The 27,345-nt window shown below is 43.7% G+C and overlaps 2 pseudogenes across 2 annotated transcripts in view; one reads left to right on the top strand and one right to left on the bottom strand.

Annotated features, from left to right (window-relative positions):
* The first annotated feature begins 794 nt into the window (after positions 1-794).
* LOC311144486 (2-oxoglutarate and iron-dependent oxygenase domain-containing protein 2-like) lies at positions 795-3,404 on the top strand (annotated as a pseudogene). Its single transcript, XR_014615578.1, has 6 exons — positions 795-1,041; positions 1,179-1,235; positions 1,391-1,501; positions 1,752-1,839; positions 1,976-2,233; positions 2,564-3,404. The product of XR_014615578.1 is annotated as a 2-oxoglutarate and iron-dependent oxygenase domain-containing protein 2-like (transcript).
* A 4,135-nt stretch (positions 3,405-7,539) lies between these two features.
* Positions 7,540-27,345, bottom strand: part of LOC311144376 (electrogenic sodium bicarbonate cotransporter 4-like) — a 48,780-nt pseudogene continuing 28,974 nt past the window's right edge. The window contains exons 13-21 of the transcript in view: positions 26,079-26,192; positions 25,332-25,493; positions 24,791-24,969; positions 19,287-19,359; positions 18,944-19,012; positions 16,495-16,668; positions 9,454-9,639; positions 9,246-9,304; positions 7,540-7,711 (exon numbers count right to left, since the gene is read on the bottom strand). The product of the transcript in view is annotated as an electrogenic sodium bicarbonate cotransporter 4-like (transcript). The remainder of the gene's footprint in view (positions 7,712-9,245; positions 9,305-9,453; positions 9,640-16,494; positions 16,669-18,943; positions 19,013-19,286; positions 19,360-24,790; positions 24,970-25,331; positions 25,494-26,078; positions 26,193-27,345) is intronic.

Below are 27,345 nucleotides of genomic sequence, written 5' to 3'. Positions count from 1 at the left end.
TCACAACCTCTCGCTTCTCCTCCTTCTTGGGCCCCACATAGTACAGTCGACCCTCTAGGACGACACAACCACACAGACAACATTAAATTAAACATGCCATTTGAAAGACACACTAGGCTACATTCAACTGCACACGTTTCAGATCCCTCTACTTCACAAGCATTTTCTCTTTCTGTCTTTTTTTACCATCAATGATGAATTTCTGAGCATATCTTTTGAGATTCTTCTTTCGTATGGGATTCATTGTCTGGGGGTAGCAGCCCTCGGCCACAAACGTGTAGATGTCACCCAAGCGGTTTGAGCTCGACTCCACCACCTCCTCTTCAGCCACCACTTGCAACGAGTCCACACTCAACATCTCTGCAGCGAAATGGACCTCAAACTACGTAAAATATGCAAGCCAAATTATATAATGGAAGGAGAAACCGACTTACGTGCAAACAAATATGACAAAAGAAGAACTAGCTAAAGAATGAATCAACGGAGGAGATTCGCATGTTGCCTTGGTATTCAGAGAACGGACGATTTATGTTGACGCACGCGGAAACACAACTCGATTTTTTTTTTTTTTTTACCGTTCTTCTTTAATAAATTTTACACCAAGAAAAATGGCCACACATTTAAATAATTGAGTACTGTTTAATATTGTGAAATGTTATATTTAGCAATGTGTCTCTATTTAAGCAGTTTTGTTGATTACATACCTTGGAAACTAAATGCTAAGAGTATCGGTTAACATCGGACACATAACAACGTTGGATCACAACAAACAACTCAAAATCCGGAAGCAATACCATAACTGCTTTTGATAGCTCCTCGTACGCTCTCTTTTAACTACTAGCTTTTTTTATTATGAATCTTCCTATAACGTTAATACGTTGATTTGTATTATCTTCATAGGAAAGTCATGCAAAACGATAAGGATCGTAACGCAAATGTTTACACCTGTATTTGTTTTAGCACGGACAATATTTTCCTTGAGGAGTTCAAACTTCATGCCAGATTTCTATCCGAGCAGCAGTTAGAACGAATTATCAAGCGGTGGGTATCTACTACTAGCTAACTAGCCAGTACAGTAGATCTGCAAAGAATTGTCATGGTAAAGCATCTTGTTGGATAAACGTAATAGCTAGCTAGAAACCAAACTTTTAGTAACCAAACTTCTGTTTGCGTAACAGGTTTTAAGAAAGCTTGGCTGCTCCACTAACACACAGTTCAAGGATATCCTGACAAAGGCAAGCACGCATTTTGAGTATGTTATTAAAATTGTACTGAATTATTAATCTCGAAAACCAGAGCGTTGGAAAATTGTGGGAGGCAACGCGGATGTCTAGAGACACTACTGAAGGATAATTCCATTTTAATATGTGGTTAAATGTTTCCTTTCTAGATTGCCAAAGAAGTTCAAAGGCGCCAGAGCCTTGGTGTGAAGTCAGCTGAGAGAGCTGTTGCCATAAAGGAGATTTATAAACCCATCCATGACCATGTCTACCATCTACAGGTAGGAAGAAAGCCTGCAATACTGTAGTCTCCATACACACTAAGACTGTACAGTGTAATATTTGACTTACACTATCTCTTCAGGAGTCCTATCTGGCTCCAGAGTTTAAGCAGATGGTGGATTATTGAGTTTAATGCAGACAGAAGCAGTTGAGTTTTCCATAGAGTTCCTATTTCAAATAGGTGATGCATGTCATTATTTTTCATTTTTTGAAGTCAAAGATCTCGTGCTTTCCTGTGTTTAAAAAAAGCTTCTGTGATGAGCTGATAGAAGAGATGGAACACTTTGAACAGTCTACAGTGCCCAATGGCAGACCCAACACAATGAATAACTACGGGGTATGCTTCCTCTTTCATATAAAATAAATCTGGAGGCTATTAGATATGGAGACTTCAGGCAAAATGCTCAATGTATCAAGGGTTACCTGTGGTAACTCATGTTCATTTTGTTTGTGATTATCTTTTGTCCACATAGATCCTTCTGAACGAGCTAGGGTTTGACGATGGCTTCACTACCCCTCTCCGTGAGCAGTATCTGCAGCCTCTCACATCTCTGCTCTACCCTGAATGTGGGGGACGCTGCCTAAACAGCCACAAGGCCTTCATAGTGAAATACGACATGCATGAAGACCTGGACCTCAGCTACCACTACGACAACGCAGAGGTCACTCGCAACGTGTCTCTGCAGAAAGAGTTCACTGAAGGGAACCTCTACTTTGGTGACATGAGACAGGTACCTAGTCAGAGCCAGATTCGGAAGTGTAATAACACAATATCCCATTATTATAGATATTGAAATGTATGAATTGACCTTATGTAGAATGAAATAACAAATAAAGCAGGGCTCTTGGTTTAGATTCATACTATCTCTCATTGATTCCGCACACTGTGGTTTTAAAACCATGCCAGTTTACACAGGTTACACACTGTTATATTTCAGATTGTGAAATCTCCCAGAAGAGTTAGTTGCACAAACAAAAGTCGCCACAGCCCTATGAGTAAACGTTCTCATTGTTAGTCTAGTGTGGCTCAGTGGTTAATATTGTTTTTCCTGACCCTGCAGGTGCCTCTGAGTGAGAGCGTGTACGGAGGTAGAGCAGAGAGTGACAGAGGGTCTTCTCCACAGAGTAAAACACATGCCCATCTCCTCTGGCCAGCGCTGGAACCTCATTGTCTGGATGAGGTCCTCACAGGAGAGGAACAAACTGTGCCCCATGTGCAACAAGAAGCCCACCTTGGTCGAGGGATAGGGCTTCGCAGAAGGCTTCACCAGTGACTCAGGGATGTCTCTTCTACAGAATGTAACTTAATGCTGCTGGTCCATATGTATTTGTGTATGTTCGTATAACTTGTCTGGATATCTGCTTATTGTGGAGATTATCGCATGTGCGAAAAAATAGTTGTGGAGAGGAAACATGATAGACATTAGGAACATAGAGAGGCTCTTCACCACTTCTACATAATACCTCACTACAAACTTCATTACACAGTGTCACAATTATTCCTATCTTTTCTAAAACATAATGTCCATAAAAAATATGTGTAGCCTGTGAATCGAATGGTCTTTTGTCTAGGTAGTGGTATTACATATCCAAAAGTCAATAGACACTAGTGAAGAAAACCTGAGCTTTCACCTTTAAACCTTACTTCTAGTGGGCTTGCTTCTTGTTCACAGAAATATGATATTTTAAATGCTGTAAACTTTATACATAATGTAAGTAATATAAATAAATTCATAGCTGTAGTTATCTTAGTACATCAGTAATATATTTTTAGAAAACAATAATGCACAAGCATATCTCTGTATTGGTAAAATCAATAATATTGAAAGGTTCAACAACATATTTACACACCAAATATCTCAAGAATACAGTTTGTACATAGTATTTATAATAATGAATTTAATAAACGATAATTGTTAATCAATTTATTGCCCCTCTATGTGCATTCCTCTTTTGTTGTCAATTCAAATTTTTTGGTTGTTTCTTTTTTCCAGTGGCTTGAAAACACAAGAGGGAACAGGGAATAGGAAAGCTAGTTTGCTAACAGAAGAGATGCACCATACAACCTCTCAAAACACACACACACACCAAAACACTTTTTTTTCTACTAAAGAAGGATATTCAAGAACTCATTTGTCACATGAAAAGGCAGGCCATTTTTACAATCACTGACATTGAAATTCTCGATTGCACTTAAAGTTATCCTGGACCTTATACTTTATACTTACTATACACTGGGTGTATAAAACATTAAGAACACCTGCTCTTTCCAAGCCATAGACTGACAAGGTGAATCCAGGTGAAAGCTATGATCCCTTATTGATGTCACCTGTTAAATCCACTTCAACCAGTGTAGATGAAGGGGAGGAGAGGTTAAAGAAGGATTTTTAAGCCTTGAGGCATGGATTGTGTATGTGTGCCATTCAGAGGGTGAATGGGCAAGACAAAATATGTATTAAGTGCCTTTGAACCATGGTAGTAGGTGCCAGGTGCACCGGTTTGTGTCAAGAACTGTAACCCTGCTGGGTTTTTCACGCTCAACAGTTTCCTGTGTGTATCAGGAATGGTCCACCACCCAAAGGACATCCAGCCAAATTCACACAAATGTGGGAAACATTGGAGTCAACATGTGCCAGCATCCCTGTGGAACGCTTTCGACATCTTGTAGACAATGTTCCCTCTATGCTGCGCGTGTGTGCAGAAGAAATATCAGCCCGCGCAGAGGAGGAGATTGAACTTCACTCCGTTTTCTAGAGTTTTCCCCCTTAGTTAACACTATCAAAAGTTTTCCATTACCGTGGGAATTGTGATCGAATCAACGCAATATTAGCCACTTTCAATGCAACATACCGAAACAAAACGAACTATGCAAGTATGCAAAGCTAAGTATGCAAGAGATTTAGTTTTAGGCAGAAAGCATTGGAGTAGGATTCTATTGCATTGATACTCACCACTCAGCCCGTACTCTACACAAACATATGACTGTGTTTACAGCATGAGTGGTCGTGAGTAGATGCGCTTGTTTTGCGATCAAAGCCAGAGCTGCATGTAGCCACGTGGGCACATTTGGTCATATCCTTTGCTAGTTAGTGAGTTATTAGCCCAGTTATAGCTAATTCGTAGTTAGCAATGGGGGAGTGATTGCTTCCCACAAGAGCACAAAACATGTACATTTCTAGACGTCTTTGAAAAGCAAGTCAGGTAAAGAGCTTTTTTTTGTCTTAAAGGGGCAGTGTTGTATTTTGAGACAGGCTTGAATAAGCTAAGTAGCCAATAGGCAGAGGGTAGCATAATTTCTCTGTTTTTCTGTAATAATGGTATGGGAATAATAATGCATTTTATTTTGTAAAGTGGTTTCTTGCATCAAACAACACAACAACATTTTCAGTCACTTCCTTGTCTGAAGGACAAGTGGATAAACAGGATAATGTCAAGCCCTGCATGTTTTTTTCAAAAGTCATGGAATGTAGGCCTACAATGAACACCACACATTGGCTGCTATTGTAGGCTGAATGATAGAACAGCTATTTCCATGTTAAAATGTTATGGGATGCATTTTATCCATTGTTTTTTATGGTAGCCCACTCTGGTAGGCCTAAATGATGATCAAATAGCCACAGGAGCCTACTTGACCACTGTCTGAAACTGGAACTTAAAGCAGGTACAGCCTCAGTGTTTATAGTAAACAAAATTTTCACAACATTCAAGTTTGCGCTCAGCAGACCTGAAATGTACTCAGTGCCCCAAAAAATTAGAGTCCATGCCCCAACGAATTGAGGCTATTCTGAGGGCAAAAAGGGGTGCAACTCAATATCAGGAAAGTGTTCCTAATGTTTTGTAAACTCAGAGTATATCTCTGTATGAACAAACTGTGAAAAATAAATACTATATATATATATATATATATATATATATATATATACACACACACAGTTGAAGTCGGAAGTTTACATACACTTAGGTTGGAGTCATTAAAACTTGTTTTTCAACCACTCCACACATTTCTTGTTAACAAACTATAGTTTTGGCAAGTCGGTTAGGACATCTACTTTGTGCATGACACAAGTAATTTTTCCAACAATTGTTTACAGACAGATTATTTCACTTATAATTCACTGTATCACAATTCCAGTGGATCAGAAGTTTACATACACCAAGTTGACTGTGCCTTTCAACAGCTTGGAAAATTCCAGAAACTGATGTCATGGCTTTAGAAGCTTCTGATAGTCTAATTGACATCATTTGAGTCAATTGGAGGTGTACCTGTAGATGTATTTCAAGGCCTACTTTCAAACTTAGTGTCTCTTTGCTTGACATCATGGGTAAATCAAAAGAAATCAGCCAAGACCTCAGAAAAAAAATTGTAGATCTCCACAAGTCTGGTTCATCCGTGGGAGCAATTTCCAAACGCCTGAAGGTACCACGTTCATCTGTACAAACAATAATACGCAAGTATAAACACCATGGGACCACGCAGTCGTCATACTGCTCAGGAAGGAGACGCATTCTGTCTCCTAGAGATGAACGTACTTTGGTGCGAAAAGTGCAAATCAATCCCAGAACAACAGCAAAGGACCTTGTGAAGATGCTGGAGGAAACAGGTACAATAGTATCTATATCCACAGTAAAACGAGTCCTATATCGACATAACCTGAAAGGCAGCTCAGCAAGGAAGAAGCCACTGCTCCAAAACCGCCATAAAAAAGCCAGACTACGGTTTGCAACTGCACATGGGGAAAAATATCTTACTTTTTGGAGAAATGTCCTCTGGTCTGATGAAACAAAAATAAAACTGTTTGGTCATAATGACCATTGTTATGTTTGGAGGAAAAGGGGGAAGCCGAAGAACACTTGCAAGCCGAAGAACACCCTCCCAACCGTGAAGCACGGGTGTGGCAGCATCATGCTGTGGGGGTGCTTTGCTGCAGGAGGGACTGGTGCACTTCACAAAATGGATGGCATCATGAGGAAGGAAAATTATGTGGATATATTGAAGCAACATCTCAAGACATCAGTCAGGAAGTTAAAGCTTGGTCGCAAATGGGTCTTCCAAATGGACAATGACCCCAAGCATACTTCCAAAGTTGTGGCAAAATGGCTTAAGGACAACAAAGTCAAGGTATTGGAGTGGCCATCACAAAGCCCTGACCTCAATCCTATCGAATATTTGTGGGCAGAACTGAAAAAGCGAGGGCGAGCAAGGAGGCCTACAAGCCTGATTCAGTTACACCAGCTCTGTCAGGAGGAATGGGCCAAAATTCACCCAACTTATTGTGGGAAGCTTGTGGAAGGCTACCCGAAACGTTTGACCCAAGTTAAACAATTTAAAGGCAATGCTACCAAATACTAATTGAGTGTATGTAAACTTCTGACCCACTGGGAATGTGAAATAAAAGCTGAAATAAATAATTCTCTCTACTATTATTCTGACATTTCACATTCATAAAATGAAGTGGTGATCCTAACTGACCTAAGACGGGGTTAAATGTCAGGAATTGTGAAAAACGGAGTTTAAATGTATTTGGCTAAGGTGTATGTAAACTTCCAACTTCAACTGTATATATATATCTTTATATAAATATCTTGACACAAAATATATTCTCATATACAGCACATATAGAGGAGATCCTTCACTCCCCCTTTCTCCTATATCCCTCTACGTTGTTTCTAAAGCTACGTGTGTCCTGAAGATTATACAGTCAACATGTTCTCAACAGAGATATCTATGACAGTTTAAAAGCAGAAGCTGTTGCTCGAATTTTGGACACATCAAAATGGACAGCTATATGAGGAATCAGATCAAGTAAAAATATACTGTACATTCAAGCTAAGTTATTCCTTGTACATGTATTCCCAGCAGCTAATTTCTTTACATTAGATGTCATATGCTGTTAGTCCATGCCACCTTGTACTGTCCTCTGCAGGCATTCTAGAAGAGTCTTAGTGTGTGAGTGGGTCAGCGCTCTACAGCTATGTACTGTACAGCGTCTGCGGTCGACCCACATATGCCTGTGCTCTGTCACACAGTAGTCACTGCCTACAGCGTTGTTTCGCTGCTCATGTCCCTGTGGCGGGGGTGGTCAGTGTCTGTGTCGTAGTCCGACTCCATCTCGATCTTCACCTGGGGCACGGGGAAGGCCATGCCACGGCCATGGGCCATAGGGACCGCCGGGGACGAGGGGCAGGAGATCTTCAGATGCAGGGTGATGCTGAGGAACGGCAAGTCCCAGTTATCATTCATATCATACATACCTGTATGTATGTCCTGTGTGGTTCAGATGGGTTCGATTCTCTCTGGGGCCACCCATTCGAAAATGTATACATGCACTACTGTAAGTCGTTTTGGATAACAGAGTCTGCTAAATGACAAACATGACATACACAGTGAGAGGCAAGAAACACAGAAGGGAGGGGGGACTGGAGACAGGAGAGGGGAAGGTAACCTTGGGCTAGACAGGGAGGGAGTCAGTAGTGAGATGTAATCTGGAGCTGGTGCAAAGTACCAGAGAGTGAACTAGACTAGAGGAGAGGTTGGGCAAACTAAAGTGAAACAACATGACAGAGAGTTAGGCTAGCTGTCAAATGTGATTGATGTCTGTTCTTTATGCCGTAGTGTTCCAAGCCTTTCTGCGGTTTAGTTCGCACCCTATGGGGAATGTGAGATGTGGGGAGGAATGCAACGCACAGTTTGTGAAGCATAAATGCAAAACTAACAGTAAAAGAAACAAACATTCTCCTTATGTTGCAGTTTCCCCTCTGCTAATTTCACAGTCTTCAGAAAAATTATTAGCAAATATGTAGGCCTATACTGAACCATGCTTCCTTAAAAGCAATGCAGACATGAATTTGATCATAGTTTCTATTTGATATAAGGAGTCAAAGATAACATGCAGATAACATGACTAAAAGGAAAGAGGGGAGAGGAATATTCAACTATACGGGATGAAGACACAACTAAGAACAAAACAGTGGTGTTTGTGAATGGGACCCATCGATAGACTTCTAGATTATTGGGTACATACAACAACACACGGAGGAAAAAGAAACAACCAAAAACTTGGAGAAAGGCCTGATGCATGTGGTATGAGGTCACAGTGCACCAAACACTGTTCACTCTCAAATACTGCTATCTGCTACATACAGATAGAATGTAAAACTTTTATTCATCTATTCAAATATGCCACACATTTCTACAGAATATAAACCAAGCCAGTGCCTTAAAAGTAGGATGTAAGAATACATAGGAAATAGTGTATGACTAGTGTGTTGGAATTATGCACATGCATGTGCCTGTGATGTGTGTACACATATCGAGACACATTGACACAAAATTACACAACTCGTTTTCATAACGCAACACATAGGAGTGCAGGGAAAATAGCAGCAAGGGCTGCTTAGCAAACCTCAAATAACATCTGCATTGCATTAAAGTGCATGGAGAGAAGGGTATGAAGGCATATTCTCTGAGATATAGCTTATACTTCAGCCCAGCCATGACAGAACACTACGGAATACTGTGTCTGTGAGAAATTATGTGTGGAATTATGGATGCTGTGTGTGTGTGTGCGTGCGTGCATGTTTCTCTGTGTCTGCTTATATCTGCCAGGCTGATGTTTAATGTCTATGTAATCTATGAATTAGGGGAAGTATTTGCCTGGCTGGCAGTGAGCAGCCCACTGTGACTGGGCGTCAGCGGGCTGAAGGAGGTCACTGTAGGGGACGTGTAGTTTGAGCACACAGTACCTGCGGTCCACGTCAGACTCAGAGCTGGGCGAGCAGTTGGAGTACGCGTGGTACTTTTCCTGTATACAAACACACACATGCACACACATACAAAACAAACACACCCACACACACACACAAAACACAGCCATCAGAAATACATTATTTAGCAAGGATTGTTTTTCTCTAAATCAGCCAGTTGGTGACAGTAAAACCTAACATTTCTCACCTCGTCTTCGCTGTCTTCTGCTCTCCCTTTCTTCTTGTCTTTCTTCTTCATGTCATCTTTATCACCCTTCTTCTTCTTCTTCTCCTTTTTCTTGTCTTTCCCAGGCAGGATATCATCTATCCAGGCCAGGTCGTGTTGAGAGAACACCATGTCCAGCATCTTACGCACCACAAGCAACCCCAGGATCTGATGGCCGCACAAGCACATGATCACTATCCTCAACTTCTGGGACAAGAAAATAACATCAACACGAAAGAAGATTCAAGTAAAGCTCTTCATAAGTAACCAGCATTTACATCATAAGTAACCAGCATTTACATCATAAGTAACCAGCATTTTTTATTTATTTATTTCACCTTTATTTAACCAGGTAAGCCAGTTGAGAACAAGTTCTCATTTACAACTGCGACCTGGCCAAGATAAAGCAAAGCAGTGCGATAAAAACAACAACACAGAGTTACAGATGGGGTAAACAAAACATACAGTCAAAAATACAACAGAAAATATATATACAGTGTGTGCGAATGTAGCAAGTTATGGAGGTAAGGCAATAAATAGGCCATAGTGCTAAATAATTACAATTAGTATTAACACTGGAGTGATAGATGTGCAAAAGATGATGTGCAAATAGAGATACTGGGGTGCAAATTAGAAAAATAAATAACAATATGGGGATGAGGTAGTTGGGTGGGCTAATTTCAGATGGGCTGTGTACAAGTACAGTGATCGGTAAGGTGCTCAGACAACTGATGCTTAAAGTTAGTGAGGGAGATAAGAGTCTCCAGCTTCAGAGATTTTTGCAGTTCGTTCCAGTCATTGGCAGCAGAGAACTGGAAGGAATGGCGGCCAAAGGAGGTGTTGGCTTTGGGGATGACCAGTGAGATACACCTGCTGGAGCGCATACTACGGGTGGGTGTTGCTATGGTGACCAATGAGCTAAGATAAGGCAGGGATTTGCCTAGCAGTGATTTATAGATGGCCTGGAGCCAGTGGGTTTGGCGACGAATATGTAGTGAGGACCAGCCAACGAGAGCGTACAGGTCACAGTGGTGGGTAGTATATGGGGCTTTGGTGACAAAACGGATGGCACTGTGATAGACTACATCCAATTTGCTGAGTAGAGTGTTGGAGGCTATTTTGTAAATGACATCGCCGAAATCAAGGATCGGTAGGATAGTCAGTTTTACGAGGGCATGTTTGGCAGCATGAGTGAAGGAGGCTTTGTTGCGAAATAGGAAGCTGATTCTAGATTTCAATTTGGATTGGAGATGCTTAATGTGAGTCTGGAAGGAGAGTTTACAGTCTAACCAGACACCTAGGTATTTGTAGTTGTCCACATACTCTAGGTCAGACCCGTCGAGAGTAGTGATTCTAGTCGGGTGGGCGGGTGCCAGCAGCGTTCGATTGAAGAGCATGCATTTAGTTTTACTAGTGTTTAAGAGAAGTTGGAGGCTACGGAAGGAGTGTTGTATGGCATTGAAGCTGGTTTGGAGGTTTGTTAACACAGTGTCCAATGAAGGGCCAGATGTATACAAAATGGTGTCGTCTGCGTAGAGGTGGATCTGAGAGTCACCAGCAGCAAGAGCGACATCATTGATATACACGGAGAAAAGAGTCGGCCCAAGAATTGAACCCTGTGGCACCCCCATAGAGACTGCCATAGGTCCAGACAACAGGCCCTCCGATTTGACACATTGAACTCTATCTGAGAAGTAGTTGGTGAACCAGGCGAGGCAGTCCTTTGAGAAACCAAGGCTATTTAGTCTGCCAATAAGAATGCGGTGGTTGACAGAGTCGAAAGCCTTGGCCAGGTCGATGAAGACGGCTGCACAGTACTGTCTATTATCGATCACGGTTATAATATCGTTTAGGACCTCGAGCGTGGCTGAGGTGCACCCATGACCAGCTCGGAAACCGGATTGCATAGCGGAGAAGGTACGATGGGATTCGAAATGGTCGGTGATCTGTTTGTTAACTTGGCTTTCAAAAACGTTCAAAAGGCAGGGCAGGATGGATATAGGTCTGTAACAGTTTGGATCTAGAGTGTCTCCCCCTTTGAAGAGAGGGATGACCGCGGCAGCTTTCCAATCTCTGGGGATCTCAGACGTTACGAAAGAGAGGTTGAACAGGCTAGTAATAGGGGTTGCAACAATTTCGGCTGCTATTTTTAGAAAGAAAGGGTCCAGATTGTCTAGTCCAGATTTTGCAGCTCTTTCAGATCATCAGCTGTCTGAATTTGTGTGAAGGAGAAGCGTGGGGGGGCATGGGCAAGTTGAAGCGGAGGGTGCAGAGCTGGTGGCCGGGGTAGTGGGAGCCAGGTGGAAAGCATGGCCAGCTGTAGCAAACTGCTTGTTGACATTCTCGATTATTGTAGATTTATCGGTGGTGATAGTGTTTCCTAGCCTCAGTGCAGTGGGCAGCTGGGAGGAGGTGCTCTTATTCTCCATGGACTTTACAGTGTCCCAAAACTTTTTGGAGTTAGTGCTACAGGATGCACATTTCTGTTTGAAAAAGCTAGCCTTTGCTTTCCTAACTGCTTGTGTATATTGGTTCCTAACTTCCCTGAAAAGTTGCATATTGCGGGGGCTATTCGATGCTAATGCAGTACGCCACAGGATGTTTTTGTGCTGGTCAAGGGCAGTCAAGTCTGAGGAGAACCAGGGGCTATATCTGTTCTTAGTTCTGAATTTTTTGAATGGGGCATGCTTATTTAAGATTGAGAGGAAAGCACTTTTAAAGAACAACCAGGCATCCTCTACTGACGGAATGAGATCAATATCCATCCAGGATACCTGGGCCAGGTCAATTAGGAAGGCCTGCTCGCTAAAGTGTTTTAGGGAGCGTTTGACAATGATGAGGGGTGGTCGTTTGACTGCGGACCCGTTACGGACGCAGGCAATAAGGCAGTGATCGCTGAGATCCTGGTTGAAGACAGCGTAGGTGTATTTAGAGGGTAAATTAGTCAGGATGATATCTATGAGGGTGCCCATGTTTACGGATTTAGGGTTGTACCTGGTAGGTTCCTTGATAATTTGTGTGAGATTGAGGGCATCTAGTTTGGATTGTAGGATGGCCGGGGTGTTAAGCATATCCCAGTTTAGGTCACCAAGCAGTACGAACTCAATTTACATATGGTGTCCAGGGCACAGCTGGGGGCTGAGGGGGGTTTGTAGCAAGCGGCAACAGTGAGATACTTTTTTCTGGAAAGGTGGACTGTTTGGGCACAGACCTGGACAGTACAATAGAGCTCTGCAAGTTATCTCTACAGTAGATTGCAACTCCACCCCCTTTGTCAGTTCTATCTAGACGGAAAATGTTGTAGTTGGGAGATGGACATTTCTGAATTTTTGGTGGCCTTCCTAAGCCAGGATTCAGACACTGCTAGAACATCAGGGTTGGCGGAGTGTGCTAACGCAGTGAATAACTCAAACTTAGGAAGGAGGATTCTGATGTTAACGTGCAGAAAACCAAGGCTTTTAGGGTTACAGAAGTCAACAAATGATAACTCCTGGGGAGTAGGAGTGATACTGGGGGCTGCAGGGCCTGGGTTAGCCTCTACATCATCAGAAGAACAGAGGAGGACTAGAATAAGGGTACGGCTAAAGGCTTTAAGAACTGGTCTTCTAGTGCGTTGGGTACAGAGAATAAAGGGGGCAGATTTCCGGGCGTTGTAGAATAGATTCAGGGCATTATGTACAGACAAGGATATGGAAGGATATGAGTACAGTGGAGGTAAACCTAAGCGCTGGGTAACAATGAAAGAGATAGCATCACTGGAGGCACCGATTGAGCCGGTCTCGGCGTGTATGGGGGGTGGAACAAAGGAGCTATTTGAGGCAGTTTGAGAATGACTTGGGGTTCTATACTGAAATTGTATAATAAGAACTAACTGGAACAGCAATAGGCAAGGCATATTGACATGGGAGAGAGGCATAAAGCAATCACAGGTGTTATTAGAGAGAGCTAAGAAAACAACTGGTAATGGTGATGAAAGTTTGGGCTGAGGCTAAAGAGATAAACAGGACAGGGTACCGTGTAAAGGAACAGTCCAGCAGGCATTAGCTGTGCAGCTGAGTGATCATAAGGTCCAGTGAACAGCAATATGTGAGTCCGAGAGCAGTTCGAATTGGTGCTAAAGCACAGCGAGCAGGAAGCACGGCTGTTGTTTGCGTGTGCTAGCAGGCCGGGGCTAGCAGATGGATCTTCGTGGTCGTTGCAACGGGAAGCCTGTTGAAACCACAGACGATTACGTCGGCAGACCAGTAGTGATGGATCGGCGGGGCTCCGTGTCCACTCTAGGAGGTCCCGTCCGGTTGACGGAGAGGTAGATAGCCGGGAGATGTGCCTAACTCGAGGCTAGCTCAAGGCTGATTAGCCAACAACAACATCCAATTGGTTGCAGCTAGCTAGTTGCGATGATCAGGTGTTAAAGGTCCAGTGATTTAGTGATTCTGGCAGAAAATCCGATATGATCTGGGTCGATAATGCGCTGTGCAGACAGTGCAGACTGACCGATAATAGTCCAGGCTAGAGCTGGCTGGTAGGTAGTGCAGGCCACGGACAATGGTGAAAACCGCTAACGGTGGCTAATAGCAAGTACAGTGGGGAAAAAAGGTATTTAGTCAGCCACCAATTGTGCAAGTTCTCCCACTTAAAAAGATGAGAGAGGCCTGTAATTTTCATCATAGGTACACGTCAACTATGACAAACAAATTGAGAATTTGTTTCTCCAGAAAATCACATTGTAGGATTTTTTATGAATTTATTTGCAAATTATGGTGGAAAATAAATATTTGGTCACCTACAAACAAGCAAGATTTCTGGCTCTCACAGACCTGTAACTTCTTCTTTAAGAGGCTCCTCTGTCCTCCACTCGTTACCTGTATTAATGGCACCTGTTTGAACTTGTTATCAGTATAAAAGACACCTGTCCACAACCTCAAACAGTCACACTCCAAACTACACTATGGCCAAGACCAAAGAGCTGTCAAAGGACACCAGAAACAAAATTGTAGACCTGCACCAGGCTGGGAAGACTGAATCTGCAATAGGTAAGCAGCTTGGTTTGAAGAAATCAACTGTGGGAGCAATTATTAGGAAATGGAAGACATACAAGACCACTGATAATCTCCCTCGATCTGGGGCTCCACGCAAGATCTCACCCCGTGGGGTCAAAATGATCACAAGAACAGTGAGCAAAAATCCCAGAACCACACGGGGGGACCTAGTGAATGACCTGCAGAGAGCTGGGACCAAAGTAACAAAGCCTACCATCAGTAACACACTACGCCGCCAGGGACTCAAATCCTGCAGTGCCAGACGTGTCCCCCTGCTTAAGCCAGTACATGTCCAGGCCCGTCTGAAGTTTGCTAGAGTGCATTTGGATGATCCAGAAGAGGATTGGGAGAATGTCATATGGTCAGATGAAACCAAAATATAACTTTTTGGTAAAAACTCAACTCGTCGTGTTTGGAGGACAAAGAATGCTGAGTTGCATCCAAAGAACACCATACATACTGTGAAGCATGGGGGTGGAAACATCATGCTTTGGGGCTGTTTTTCTGCAAAGGGACCAGGGCGACTGATCCGTGTAAATGAAAGAATGAATGGGGCCATGTATCGTAAGATTTTGAGTGAAAACCTCCTTCCATCAGCAAGGGCATTGAAGATGAAACGTGGCTGGGTCTTTCAGCATGACAATGATCCCAAACACACCGCCCGGGCAACGAAGGAGTGGCTTCATAAGAAGCATTTCAAGGTCCTGGAGTGGCCCAGCCAGTCTCCAGATCTCAACCCCATAGAAAATCTTTGGAGGGAGTTGAAAGTCCGTGTTGCCCAGCGACAGCCCCAAAACATCACTGATCTAGAGGAGATCTGCATGGAGGAATGGGCCAAAATACCAGCAACAATGTGTGAAAACCTTGTGAAGACTTACAGAAAACGTTTGACCTGTGTCATTGCCAACAAAGGATATATAACAAAGTATTGAGAAACTTTTGTTATTGACCAAATACTTATTTTCCACCATAATTTGCAAATAAATTCATTAAAAATCCTACAATGTGATTTTCTGGAGAAAAAAATTCTCATTTTGTCTGTCATAGTTGACGTGTACCTATGATGAAAATTACAGGCATCTCTCATCTTTTTAAGTGGGAGAACTTGCACAATTGGTGGCTGACTAAATACTTATTTTCCCCACTGTAGCTAGTTAGCTGGCTACTCCCGTCCGGTAAACAAAGAGGTAGATAGCCAGGATATGGGCCTGGCTCAAGGCTAACTGGTGCTTGCTTCGGGGGCAGTGGTGATTAGCCTACAGTAACATCCATTCGGTTGCGGCTAGCTAGTTGCAATCCGGTGTTAGGGTCCAGTGATTCAGTTATTCCGGCAGAAAATCAGATGTTCTGGGTGAAAACCGCTAACGGTGGCTAATAGCAAGTAGCTAGTTAGCTGGCTAGCTAGTTTCAACTGGAGATTCTAGATAAAGGTGAGTAAATAATAGAATCCGTTCCACATTGAGTGAGGTGGGTTGCAGGAAAGTATATTTAGTAGACGGATGAAAAGTGTGATAGTGAAATATGTACGAAAAATACCAAAAAATACAAAAAAACTGGCTATTTACACGGACACACAACAAAGAACACAACCACACTGCTACGCCATCTTGGATTCATAAGTATCCAGCATTTACATCCTATCAGGTCATTTGTATGTTGATGGGTGCTTAAATGTATCCCGAAACACGGCCGTTGTGACTGCTGGTAATACATCTAAGTAATATTTTTTTATGCATTAATGCATGGGTCAAACTAATTCCATGGAGGGCTGAGTGTCTGCAAGTTTTCGCTCCTCCCATGTACTTGACTGATCAGTTAAGGTGATTTATTAGTAAGAACTCCCCTCACCTGCTTGTCTAGGTCTTAATTAGACACAAATGGAAAGGAAATAGCAAAAAACAGCAGACACTCTGCCCTCCATGGAACGAGTCTGACACCCCTGCATTAATGCTTGTTCCAATCAAAAGCGAGTCATGAATAATACCATAACAGGGAAGAGGATGGCCAGGACGGTGGACTTGAGCACCCAGAGGACAGCCAGACAGATGATCTGGACCAGGGTGAAGAGGTGGACCCTCCTCAGAGGCACATGACGCAGGAAAGGGAAGTCTGGCTGGTACTTGGATGGCATCATGTACAACTTGATCCTCTCCCAGAACTACAGAGGAGTGACGGGGAGACACAATGAGGACAATGAAAACACACACACACATCACTGCATGCATTATTCCCATTTCTGAGGTTTTATCCAAGTAATATATGCCATTTAGCAGACACTTTTATCCAAAGCGACTTACAGTAATGCGTGCATAAATTTTCATATGGTTGGTCAAATCAAACCCACGGCCACAACCCTAGCATTGCAAGCTCCATGCTCTACCAACCGAGCCACACAGAGTTGTTTATGGATTCAGGACAATAAGCTTGTTGTCACATATTTCCGTTTATACTTTCATGGAACCCGCCACACACACACACAAACACACACACACACACACACACACACACACACACACACACACACACACACACACACACACACACACACACACACACACACACACACACACACACACACACACACACACACACACACACACACACACACACACACACACACACACACACACACACACACACAGGTCCAGACAGACTCACTGAGCCCCCCACTGAGCCCCTAGCTCTACTCTGAGCAGCCTAGCTAACACCCTCATCAAAATGCACCTCCAATTGCTGCTTAGATGCTTCTAGAATACAGAGTTACCTTCCCTCCAGACAAACACATTCTCATAAGGAAAATAACCACATCACAGAGAATGTAATGACATTTCAAATTCATGCCGGAGTAAGAACCCCATGCCATGAGACTTTGATTTGACACAAACCACCAGTTAAATGTGCAACTAGAGGAAAAAAAACTCTAGACCACCTTTACTCCACACACAGAGACGCGTACAAAGCTCTCCCTCGCCCTCGCCCTCGCCCTCGCCCTCGCCCTCCATAAGACCTTTAAACAGGTCAACATTCACAAGGCCGCAGGGCCAGGCGGATTACCAGGATGTGTACTCCGAGCATGCGCTGACCAACTGGCAAGTGTCTTCACTGACATTTTCAACCTGTCCCTGACTGAGTCTGTAATACCAACATGTTCAAGCAGACCACCATGGTCCCTGTCCCCAAGAACACTAAGGTAACCTGCCTAAATGACTACCGACCCGTAGCACTCACGTCTGTAACCATGAAGTGCTTTGAAAGGCTGGTCATGGCTCACATCAACAACATCATCCCAGAAACCCTAGACCCACTCCAATTTGCATACCGCCCCAACCGACCCACAGATGATGCAATCTCTATTGCACTCCACACTGCCCGTTCCCACCTGGACAAAAGGAACACCTACATGAGAATGCTATTCATTGACGACAGCTCAGCGTTCAACACCATAGGGCCCTCAAAGCTCATCACTAAGCTAAGGACCCTGGGACTAAACACCTCCCTCTGCAACTGGATCCTGGACTTCCTGACGGGCCGCCCCCAGGTGGTAAGGGTAGGTAACAACACATCTGCCACGCTGATCCTCAACACAGGGGCCCCTCAGGGGTGCGTGCTCAGTCCCCTCCTGTACTCCTTGTTCAACCATGACTGCATGGCCAGACACGACTCCAACACCATCATTAAGTTTGCTGACGACACAACAGTGGTAGGCCTGATCACCGACAACGATGAGACAGCCTATAGGGAGGAGGTCAGAGACCTGGCCGTGTGGTGCCAGGATAACAATCTCTCCCTCAACGTGATCAAGACGAAGGAGATGATTGTGGACTACAGGAAAAAGAGGACCGAGCACGCCCCCATTCTCATCAACGTGGCTGTAGTGGAGCAGGTTGAGAACTTGAAGTTCCTTGGTGTCCACATCTCCAACAAACTATCATGGTCCAAACACACCAAGACAGTTATGAAGAGGGCACGATAAAGCCTATTCCCCCTCAGGAGAATAAAAAGATTTGGCATGGGTCCTCAGATCCTGAAAAAGTTGTACAGCTGCACCATCACGAGCATCCTGACTGGTTGCATCACTGCCTGGTATGGCAACTGCTCGGCCTCTGACCGCAAGGCACTACAGAGGGTAGTGCGTACGGTCCAGTACAACACTGGGGCCACGCTTCCTGCCATCCAGGACCTCTATACCAGGCGGTGTCAGAGGAAGGCCCTAAAAATTGTCAAAGACTCCAGCCACCCTAGTCATAGACTGTTCTCTCTGCTACCACACGGCAAGCGGTACCGGAGCGCCAAGTCTAGGTCCAAAAGGCTTCTAAACAGCTTCTACCCCCAAGCCATAAGACTCCTGAACAGCTAATGAAATGGCGACCCGGACTATTTGCATTGCATGATTTGATTTGATTTGTCGACTTTGTTTTCTGGTCTATACATACCTGAATGCCACTGAGAGATGCCACGCCCATGTAGAGAAACACACCATAGAGCACTGGCATGGGTATGAACTGTGGGTGGACCAGAGGGAGAACACACATGTAAACTACATAGACAACATCAACACATAATCCTGTTGATCCCTTGTAATGGCATTTGGTGGTATAGAAAACACACTGGCATCATATTCCTTGTTCAGTGCACTACTTTTGACCAGGGTCCATAAGTCTCTGGTCAAAAGTAGTGCACAATATAGGGAATAGGGTAAGATTTGGGGCGCTGCCACTGTTATCCTTCATCCATAATCCTAGTTTAGGTCGGAGGAAATTATCATATTTGACTGACCTGTAGAATGGGAGCCAGGAAGATGGAGACTCCAGTGAGAACAAACACCAGAATCCCTGTCAGTCTCTGCTCCCTGTACGAGAGAGAGAGAGAGAGAGAGAGAGAGAGAGAGAGAGAGAGAGAGAGAGAGAGAGAGAGAGAGAGAGAGAGAGAGAGAGACCAACAACCAACAACATTAGACACTTTATGGAACACAAAGCCTTCACTATTTCATCCTGGAATATCCAAGGCCTGAGGTCATCTGCCTTTGGCCTAAAGAGCAGGAATCTGGACTTCTCCAAAGAAATCGGAAATACAGATGGTATAACATGGTATAGAGGAGACGGACCCACTGGTTGCCCTCTAGGTTACAGAGAGCTGGTAGTCCCATCCACCAAACTACCAGGTGTGAAACAGGGAAGGGACTCAGGGTGTATGCTAATTTGATATAGAGCAGACCTAACTCACTCTATTAAATTAATCAAAACAGGAACATTTTACATTTGGTTAGAAATTCAAAAGGAAATTATCTCAACAGAGAAAAATGTCCTCCTGTGTGCTACCTATATCCCCCCATTAGAATCCCCATACTTTAATGAAGACAGCTTCTCCATCCTGGAGGTGGAAATCAATCATTTCCAGACCCAGGGACGTGTACTAGTCTGTGGCGACCTAAATGCCAGAACTGGACAAGAACCTGACACCCTCAGCACACAGGGGGACAAACACCTACCTGGAGGTGACAGCATTCCCTCCCCCATATGCCCCCCTAGGCACAACTACGACAACATAACCAACAAAAACGGGTCACGACTCCTGCAGCTTTGTCGCACACTGGGTATGTACATAGTCAATGGTAGGCTTCGAGGGGACTCCTATGGTAGGTACACCTATAGCTCATCTCTTGGCAGTAGTACTGTAGACTACTTTATCACTGACCTCAACCCAGAGTCTCTCAGAGCATTCACAGTCAGCCCACTGACACCCTTATCAGACCACAGCAAAATCACAGTCTACTTGAACAGAGCAATACTCAATCATGAGGCATCAAAGCCAAAGGAACTGAATAATATTAAGAAATGCTATAGATGGAAGGAAAGTAGTGTTGAAACCTACCAAAAAACAATAAGGCAACAACAAATTCAATCCATTCTAGACAACTTCCTGGACAAAACGTTCCACTGTAATAGTGAAGATGTAAACTTGGCAGTAGAAAACCTAAACAGTATATTTGACCTCTCAGCTTCCCTATCAAATCTAAAAATCTCTAACAGAAAACCAAAGAAAAGTAACAACAGTGATAAATGGTTTGATGAAGAATGCAAAAACCTAAGAAAGAAATTGAGAAACCTATCCAACCAAAAACATAGAGACCCAGAAAACCTGAGCCTACGCCTTCACTATGGTGAATCACTAAAACAATACAGAAATACACTACGGAAAAAGAAGGAACAGCATGTCAGAAATCAGCTCAATGTAATTGAAGAATCCATAGACTCTAACCATTTCTGGGAAAATTGGAAAACACTAAACAAACAACAACACGAAGAGCTATCTATCCAAAACGGAGATGTATGGGTAAACCACTTCTCCAATCTTTTTGGCCCTATAACAGAGAACAAACAGCAAAATAATATACATGATCAAATGCAAATCTTAGAATCAACTATTAAAGACTACCAGAACCCACTGGATTCTCCAATTACATTGAATGAACTACAGGACAAAATACAAACCCTCCAACCCAAAAAGGCCTGTGGTGTTGATGGTATCCTCAATGAAATGATAAAATATACAGACCACAAATTTCAATTAGCTATACTTAAACTCTTTAACATCATCCTTAGCTCTGGCATCTTCCCCAATATCTGGAACCAAGGACTGATCACCCCAATCCACAAAAGTGGAGACAAATTTGACCCCAATAACTACCGTGGGATATGCGTCAACAGCAACCTTGGGAAAATCCTCTGCATTAACAGCAGACTAGTTCATTTCCTCAGTGAAAACAATGTACTGAGCAAATGTCAAATTGGCTTTTTACCAAATTACCGTACGACAGACCACGTATTCACCCTGCACACCCTAATTGACAAACAAACAAACCAAAACAAAGGCAAAGTCTTCTCATGCTTTGTTGATTTCAAAAAAGCTTTTGACTCAATTTGGCATGAGGGTCTGCTATACAAATTGATGGAAAGTGGGGTTGGGGGAAAAACATACGACGTTACAAAATCCATGTACACAAACAACAAGTGTGCGGTTAAAATTGGCAAAAAACACACACATTTCTTTCCACAGGGCCGTGGGGTGAGACAGGGATGCAGTTTAAGCCCCACCCTCTTCAACATATACAGAGAGGGGAAAAAGTATTTGATCCCCTGCTGATTTTGTACGTTTGCCCACTGACAAAGAAATGATCAGTCTATCATTTTAATGGTAGGTTTATTTGAACAGTGAGAGAAAGAATAACAACAACAAAATCCAGAAAAACACATGTAAAAAATGTTATAAATTGATTTGCATTTTAATGAGGGAAATAAGTATTTGACCCCTCTGCAAAACATGACTTAGTACTTGGTGGCAAAACCCTTGTTGGCAATCACAGAGGTCAGACGTTTCTTGTAGTTGGCCACCAGGTTTGCACACATCTCAGGAGGGATTTTGTCCCACTCCTCTTTGCAGATCTTCTCCAAGTCATTAAGGTTTCGAGGCTGACGTTTGGCAACTCGACCCTTCAGCTCCCTCCACAGATTTTCTATGGGATTAAGGTCTGGAGACTGGCTAGGCCACTCCAGGACCTTAATGTGCTTCTTCTTGAGCCACTCCTTTGTTGCCTTGGCCGTGTGTTTTGGGTCATTGTCATGCTGGAATACCCATCCACGACCCATTTTCAATGCCCTGGCTGAGGGAAGGAGGTTCTCACCCAAGATTTGACGGTACATGGGAATAGAATAGCAAGGCTGTTAACAGCACTTCTCCCAAATTATTTTTCCTGTCCTCTTCACCTGATGCTGTACGGCAAACCAAAAGCTGTGAAGATGTATTGCAGTGTGTGTGTGTGTGTGTGTGTGTGTGTGTGTGTGTGTGTGTGTAAGAGCCGTGAAAATGAATGGCAGCTTCAGCTGAAGGTGTAAATCCTCCTATCACCTCACACTGTAGTTGCTGTGAGAGAAAGACAGAGAGAGAGACACACACAGAGCGATCGAGAGAGAGAGAGAGAGAGAGAGAGAGAGAGAGAGAAACAGAGAGAGAGAGCACCCGGCCTCACCCTACTAGAATCTGAAGTAAAATGTCTACTGTTTGCTGATGATCTGGTGCTTCTGTCACCAACCAAGGAGGGCCTACAGCAGCACCTAGATCTTCTGCCCAGATTCTGTCAGACCAGGGCCCTGAAAGTAAACATTAGGAAGACAAAAATAATGGCGTCTCAAAAAAGGTCCATACAAATTCCATCTAGAGACCGTTGCCCTAGAGCACACAAAAAACTATACAAACATCAGCGCCACAGGTAGCTTCCACAAAGCTGTGAACGATCTTCCAGATAAGGCAAGAAGGGCCTTCAATGCCATCAAAAGGAACATCAAATTTGACCTACCAATTAGGATCTGGCTAAAAATACTTGAATCAGTCATAGAACCCATTGCCCTTCATGGTTGTGAGGTATGGGGTCCGCTCACCAACCAAGAATTCACAAAATGGGACAAACACCAAATTGAGACTCTGCATGCAGAATTCTGCAAAAACATCCTCTGTGTACAACGTAAAACACCAAATTTACATTTACATTTACGTCATTTAGCAGACGCTCTTATTCAGAGCGACTTACAGTTAGTGCATACATTATTCTTTTTTATTTTCATACTGGCCCCCCGTGGGAATCAAACCCACAACCCTGGCGTTGCAAACGCCATGCTCTACCAACTGAGCTACCTCCCTGCCGGCCATTCCCTCCCCTACCCTGGACGACGCTGGGCCAATTGTGCGCCGCCCCATTGGTCTCCCGGTTGCGGCCGGCTACAGCAGAGCCTGGATTCGAACCAGGATTTCTAGTGGCACAGCTAGCACTGCGATGCAGTGCCTTAGACCACTGCGCCACTCGGGAGGAAATAATGCATGCAGAGCAGAATTAGGCCAATACCCGCTAATTATCAAAATCCAGAAAAGAGCCGTTAAATTCTATAACCACTTAAAAGGAAGTGATTCTCAAACTTTCCATAACAAAGCCATCACCTACAGAGAGATGAACTTGGAGAAGAGTCCTCTAAGTAAGCTGGTCCTGGGGCTCTGTTCACAAACACAAACAGACCCCACAGAGCCCCAGGACAACAACAACAACAACAACAACAACAACACAATTAGACCCAACCAAATCATGAGAAAACAAAAAGAGAATTACTTGACACATTGGAAAGAACAAACAAAAAAACAGAGCAAACTAGAATGCTATTTGGCCCTAAACAGAGAGTACACAGTGGCAGAATACCTGACCACTGTGACTGACCCAAACTTAAGGAAAGCTTTGACTATGTACAGACTCAGTGAGCATAGCCTTGCTATTGAGAAAGGCCGCCGTAGGCAGACCTGGCTCTCAAGAGAAGACAGGCTATGTGCACACTGCCCACAAAATGAGGTGGAAACTGAGCTGCACTTCCAAATGTATGACCATATTAGAGACATATATTTCCCTCAGATTACAGCGATCCACAAAGAATTCGAAAACAAACCCAATGTTGATAAACTCCCTTATCTACTGGGTGAAAAACCACAGTGTGCCATCACAGCTGCAATATTTGTGACCTGTTGCCACAAGAAAAGGGCAACCAGTGAAGAACAAACACCATTGTAAATACAACCCATATTTATGTTTATTTATTTTCTCATTTGTACTTTAACTATTTGTACATTGTTACAACACTGTATATATCCATAATATGACATTTGAAATGTCTTTATTCTTTTGGAACTTCTGAGTGTAATGTTTACTGTTAATATTTATTGTTTATTTCACTTTTGTTTACTATCTACTTCACTTGCTTTGGCAATGTTAACATACGTTGCCCATGCCAATAAAGCCCTTAAATTGAAATTGAAATTGAATTGAGAGAGAGATAGAGAGAGAGAGAGAGAGGATGACTACCAGCAAACCTTTCCATCTGTAACAGACAGCCGACAAGCTCTGCCTGTCCTGTCCTGTATATCCTCTATAGCAGTGGTATTCAAAGTCTGGGTCGCGACCGAGGGAACAAATGTTTTTGAGAAAGATAACTAGAAAAATACAATGTTATTGCGTACATGTAGTTATTGTTTCTTTTCATTTTGATAAGAGATTCAAATGTAATGAACTGAAGGTTATTTGTTGATGTAAAAATTGAAATGTACAGATTTTAAGGTTGTGCCAATAAATTTGACGTGGATTGGGGTCACGCAAAATTCTGGCGGAAAAAATGGGGTCCCAGTTGAAAATGTTTGAATACCACTGGTCTATAGTCACACTCTATTGTTTCTTCTCTGTGCTCCCTCACCTGACACCCAGGAACTGAGGCTGCTCCCCAGGGGCGCTGGACTCACTCTCCATCTTCAGTGAATCAATGTGGGCGATGGAGATGACAGTGGCGGCCACATACCAGGGCAGGCCCAAGAAGGAGCAGGCAGCCATCAGCACACCCACCCAGAACAGGTCCAGGTGGTAGCCACACCCTTTCTGCAGGGAGGGACACACAGAGTAGAGTAGGACATGAACTCACACTGCAGGATGTCATTGAGGTAACTGTCCCATTAAGTATGCACTGTAGGCCCTAACATGACACCAGAGCCCAATTAAGGGCCTAGGAACTAGATTCTACTCTTACAAGCACATGTCTTATCTCCAATATAAATAGCTCATCATGGCAAATAACATGTGTGATGCCCATTGTGTTCTCCAAAAGCTGAGGTTAAACTAGTTATCAAAGTCTTCACTATGACAGGCTTGGCTGTGTATATAATAGAGTGCAACCAGACCTGACCTCAATGGGACTTCCGGGATAAAAAAGGTGAAATAAATCAATAAAAACACCCGAGTACCCTCAGTTTGTTCTCCTTCCGGTTGACAATGACAGCACTGATCTGCTGGTCCATGAAGATGAGGATGGTGACCAGGAGAGCAGGGACGAAGCTGGCCACATACACCCACCATGGGTTCTTCCCAAACGGCAGCACTATCCAACCGCGGTCTGGACGTGTGGGCTAAAGGGAGTCAGTAAATGACAGTGTCAGAATGATCATTCCTTGATTAAAGGACAAACACAAACATGTACACCCCTTTTGTCCTCAGAACAGCGTCAAATTCGTCGGGGCATGGACTCTACAAGGTGTCGAAAGCGTTCCACAGGGATGCTGGCCCATGTTGACTCCAGTGCTTTCCAAGTTGGCTGGATGTCCTTTGGGTGGTGGACCATTCTTGATACACACGGGAAACTGTTGAGCGTGAATACCCCAGCAGCATTGCAATTCTTGACACAAACCGGTGCGCCTGGCACCTACTACCAAACCCCGTTCAAAGGCACTTACATTTTTCGTCTTGGCCATTCACCCTCTGAATGGCACACATACACAATCCATGTCTCAATTGTCTCAAGGCTTAAAAACTTCATGATTGAAGTGGATTTAACAAGTGACATCAATATGGGATCAAAGCTTTCACGTGGATTCACCTGGTCAGTCTATGTCATGGAAAGAGCAGGTGTTCATAATGTTTTCTACACTCAATATTAGGTTTATGCCCAGGGTATGGTCAGGAACAAAACTAATATATGAAACCTGTTTCTTTACCTTAAACTCTGTGGGAACGATGAGCTTGGGGGTTTTGAGCCCAATTAACCTGTCCAGACCCACAAAGGTCATTATGGCCATGAAGATGGAGAAGTCACTGATGAGCTTCCGCAGCTGTTTACAGAAGCCAAAGACCGAGCAACAGACAGAGACACAGACAGACACACAGACAGACACGCAGACAGACACACAGACAGACACACAGACAGACACACAGACACACAGACAGAGACAGACACACAGACAGAGACACAGACACAGATACAGACAGACACAGAGCCAGACACACAGATAGAGACAGAGACACATACACACACAGACACACACACAGACACATACAGAGACACAGAGACAGACACAGACACACAGACAGAGACACAGACACAGACACAGACAGACACAGAGCCAGACACACAGATAGAGACAGAGACACATACACACACAGACACACACACAGACACATACAGAGACACAGAGACAGACACAGACATAGAGACACAGACAGAGACACAGACACACAAAGAGACATAGACAGAGACACAGACACAGAGACAGACACATAGAAAGACACAGAGACACAGACACAGACAGAGACACAGACACAGAAGACAGAGACAGAGACAGAGACAAAGACAGATACAGAGACACAGACAGACACAGACACCGAGACAGAGACACAGACAGACACAGAGACAGAAACACAGACACAGACAGAGACACAGACAGAGACACAGACACAGAGACAGAGACACAGACAGACACAGACACAGAGACAGACAGAGACATAGACAGACACAGACAGAGACATAGACAGACACAGAGACAGAAACAGAGACACAGACAGAGACACAGACAGAAACACAGACACAGAGACAGAGACACAGACAGAAACAGACAGAGACACAGAGACACAGACAGACACAGACAGAGACACAGAGACACAGACACAGAGACAGACACAGAGACATAGACAGACACAGACAGAGACACAGACAGAGACACAGACACAGAGACAGAGACACAGAGACACATACAGACACAGAGACACAGAGACACAGACACAGAGACAGAGACATAGACATAGACAGACACAGACAGAGACAGAGACACAGACACAGACACAGAGACACAGACAGAGACAGAGACACAGACACAGAGACAGAGACACAGACAGACACAGAGACACAGAGACACAGAGACACAGACACAGACAGACAAACAGATAAAGACACACATACAGAGACAGAGACACAGACAGACACAGAGA

This window comes from Coregonus lavaretus, assembly GCF_964263955.1.
Source record: "Coregonus lavaretus genome assembly, chromosome: 17".
Lineage (NCBI taxonomy): Eukaryota > Metazoa > Chordata > Actinopteri > Salmoniformes > Salmonidae > Coregonus > Coregonus lavaretus.
This window is presented reverse-complemented; position numbering and strand designations above follow the sequence as displayed.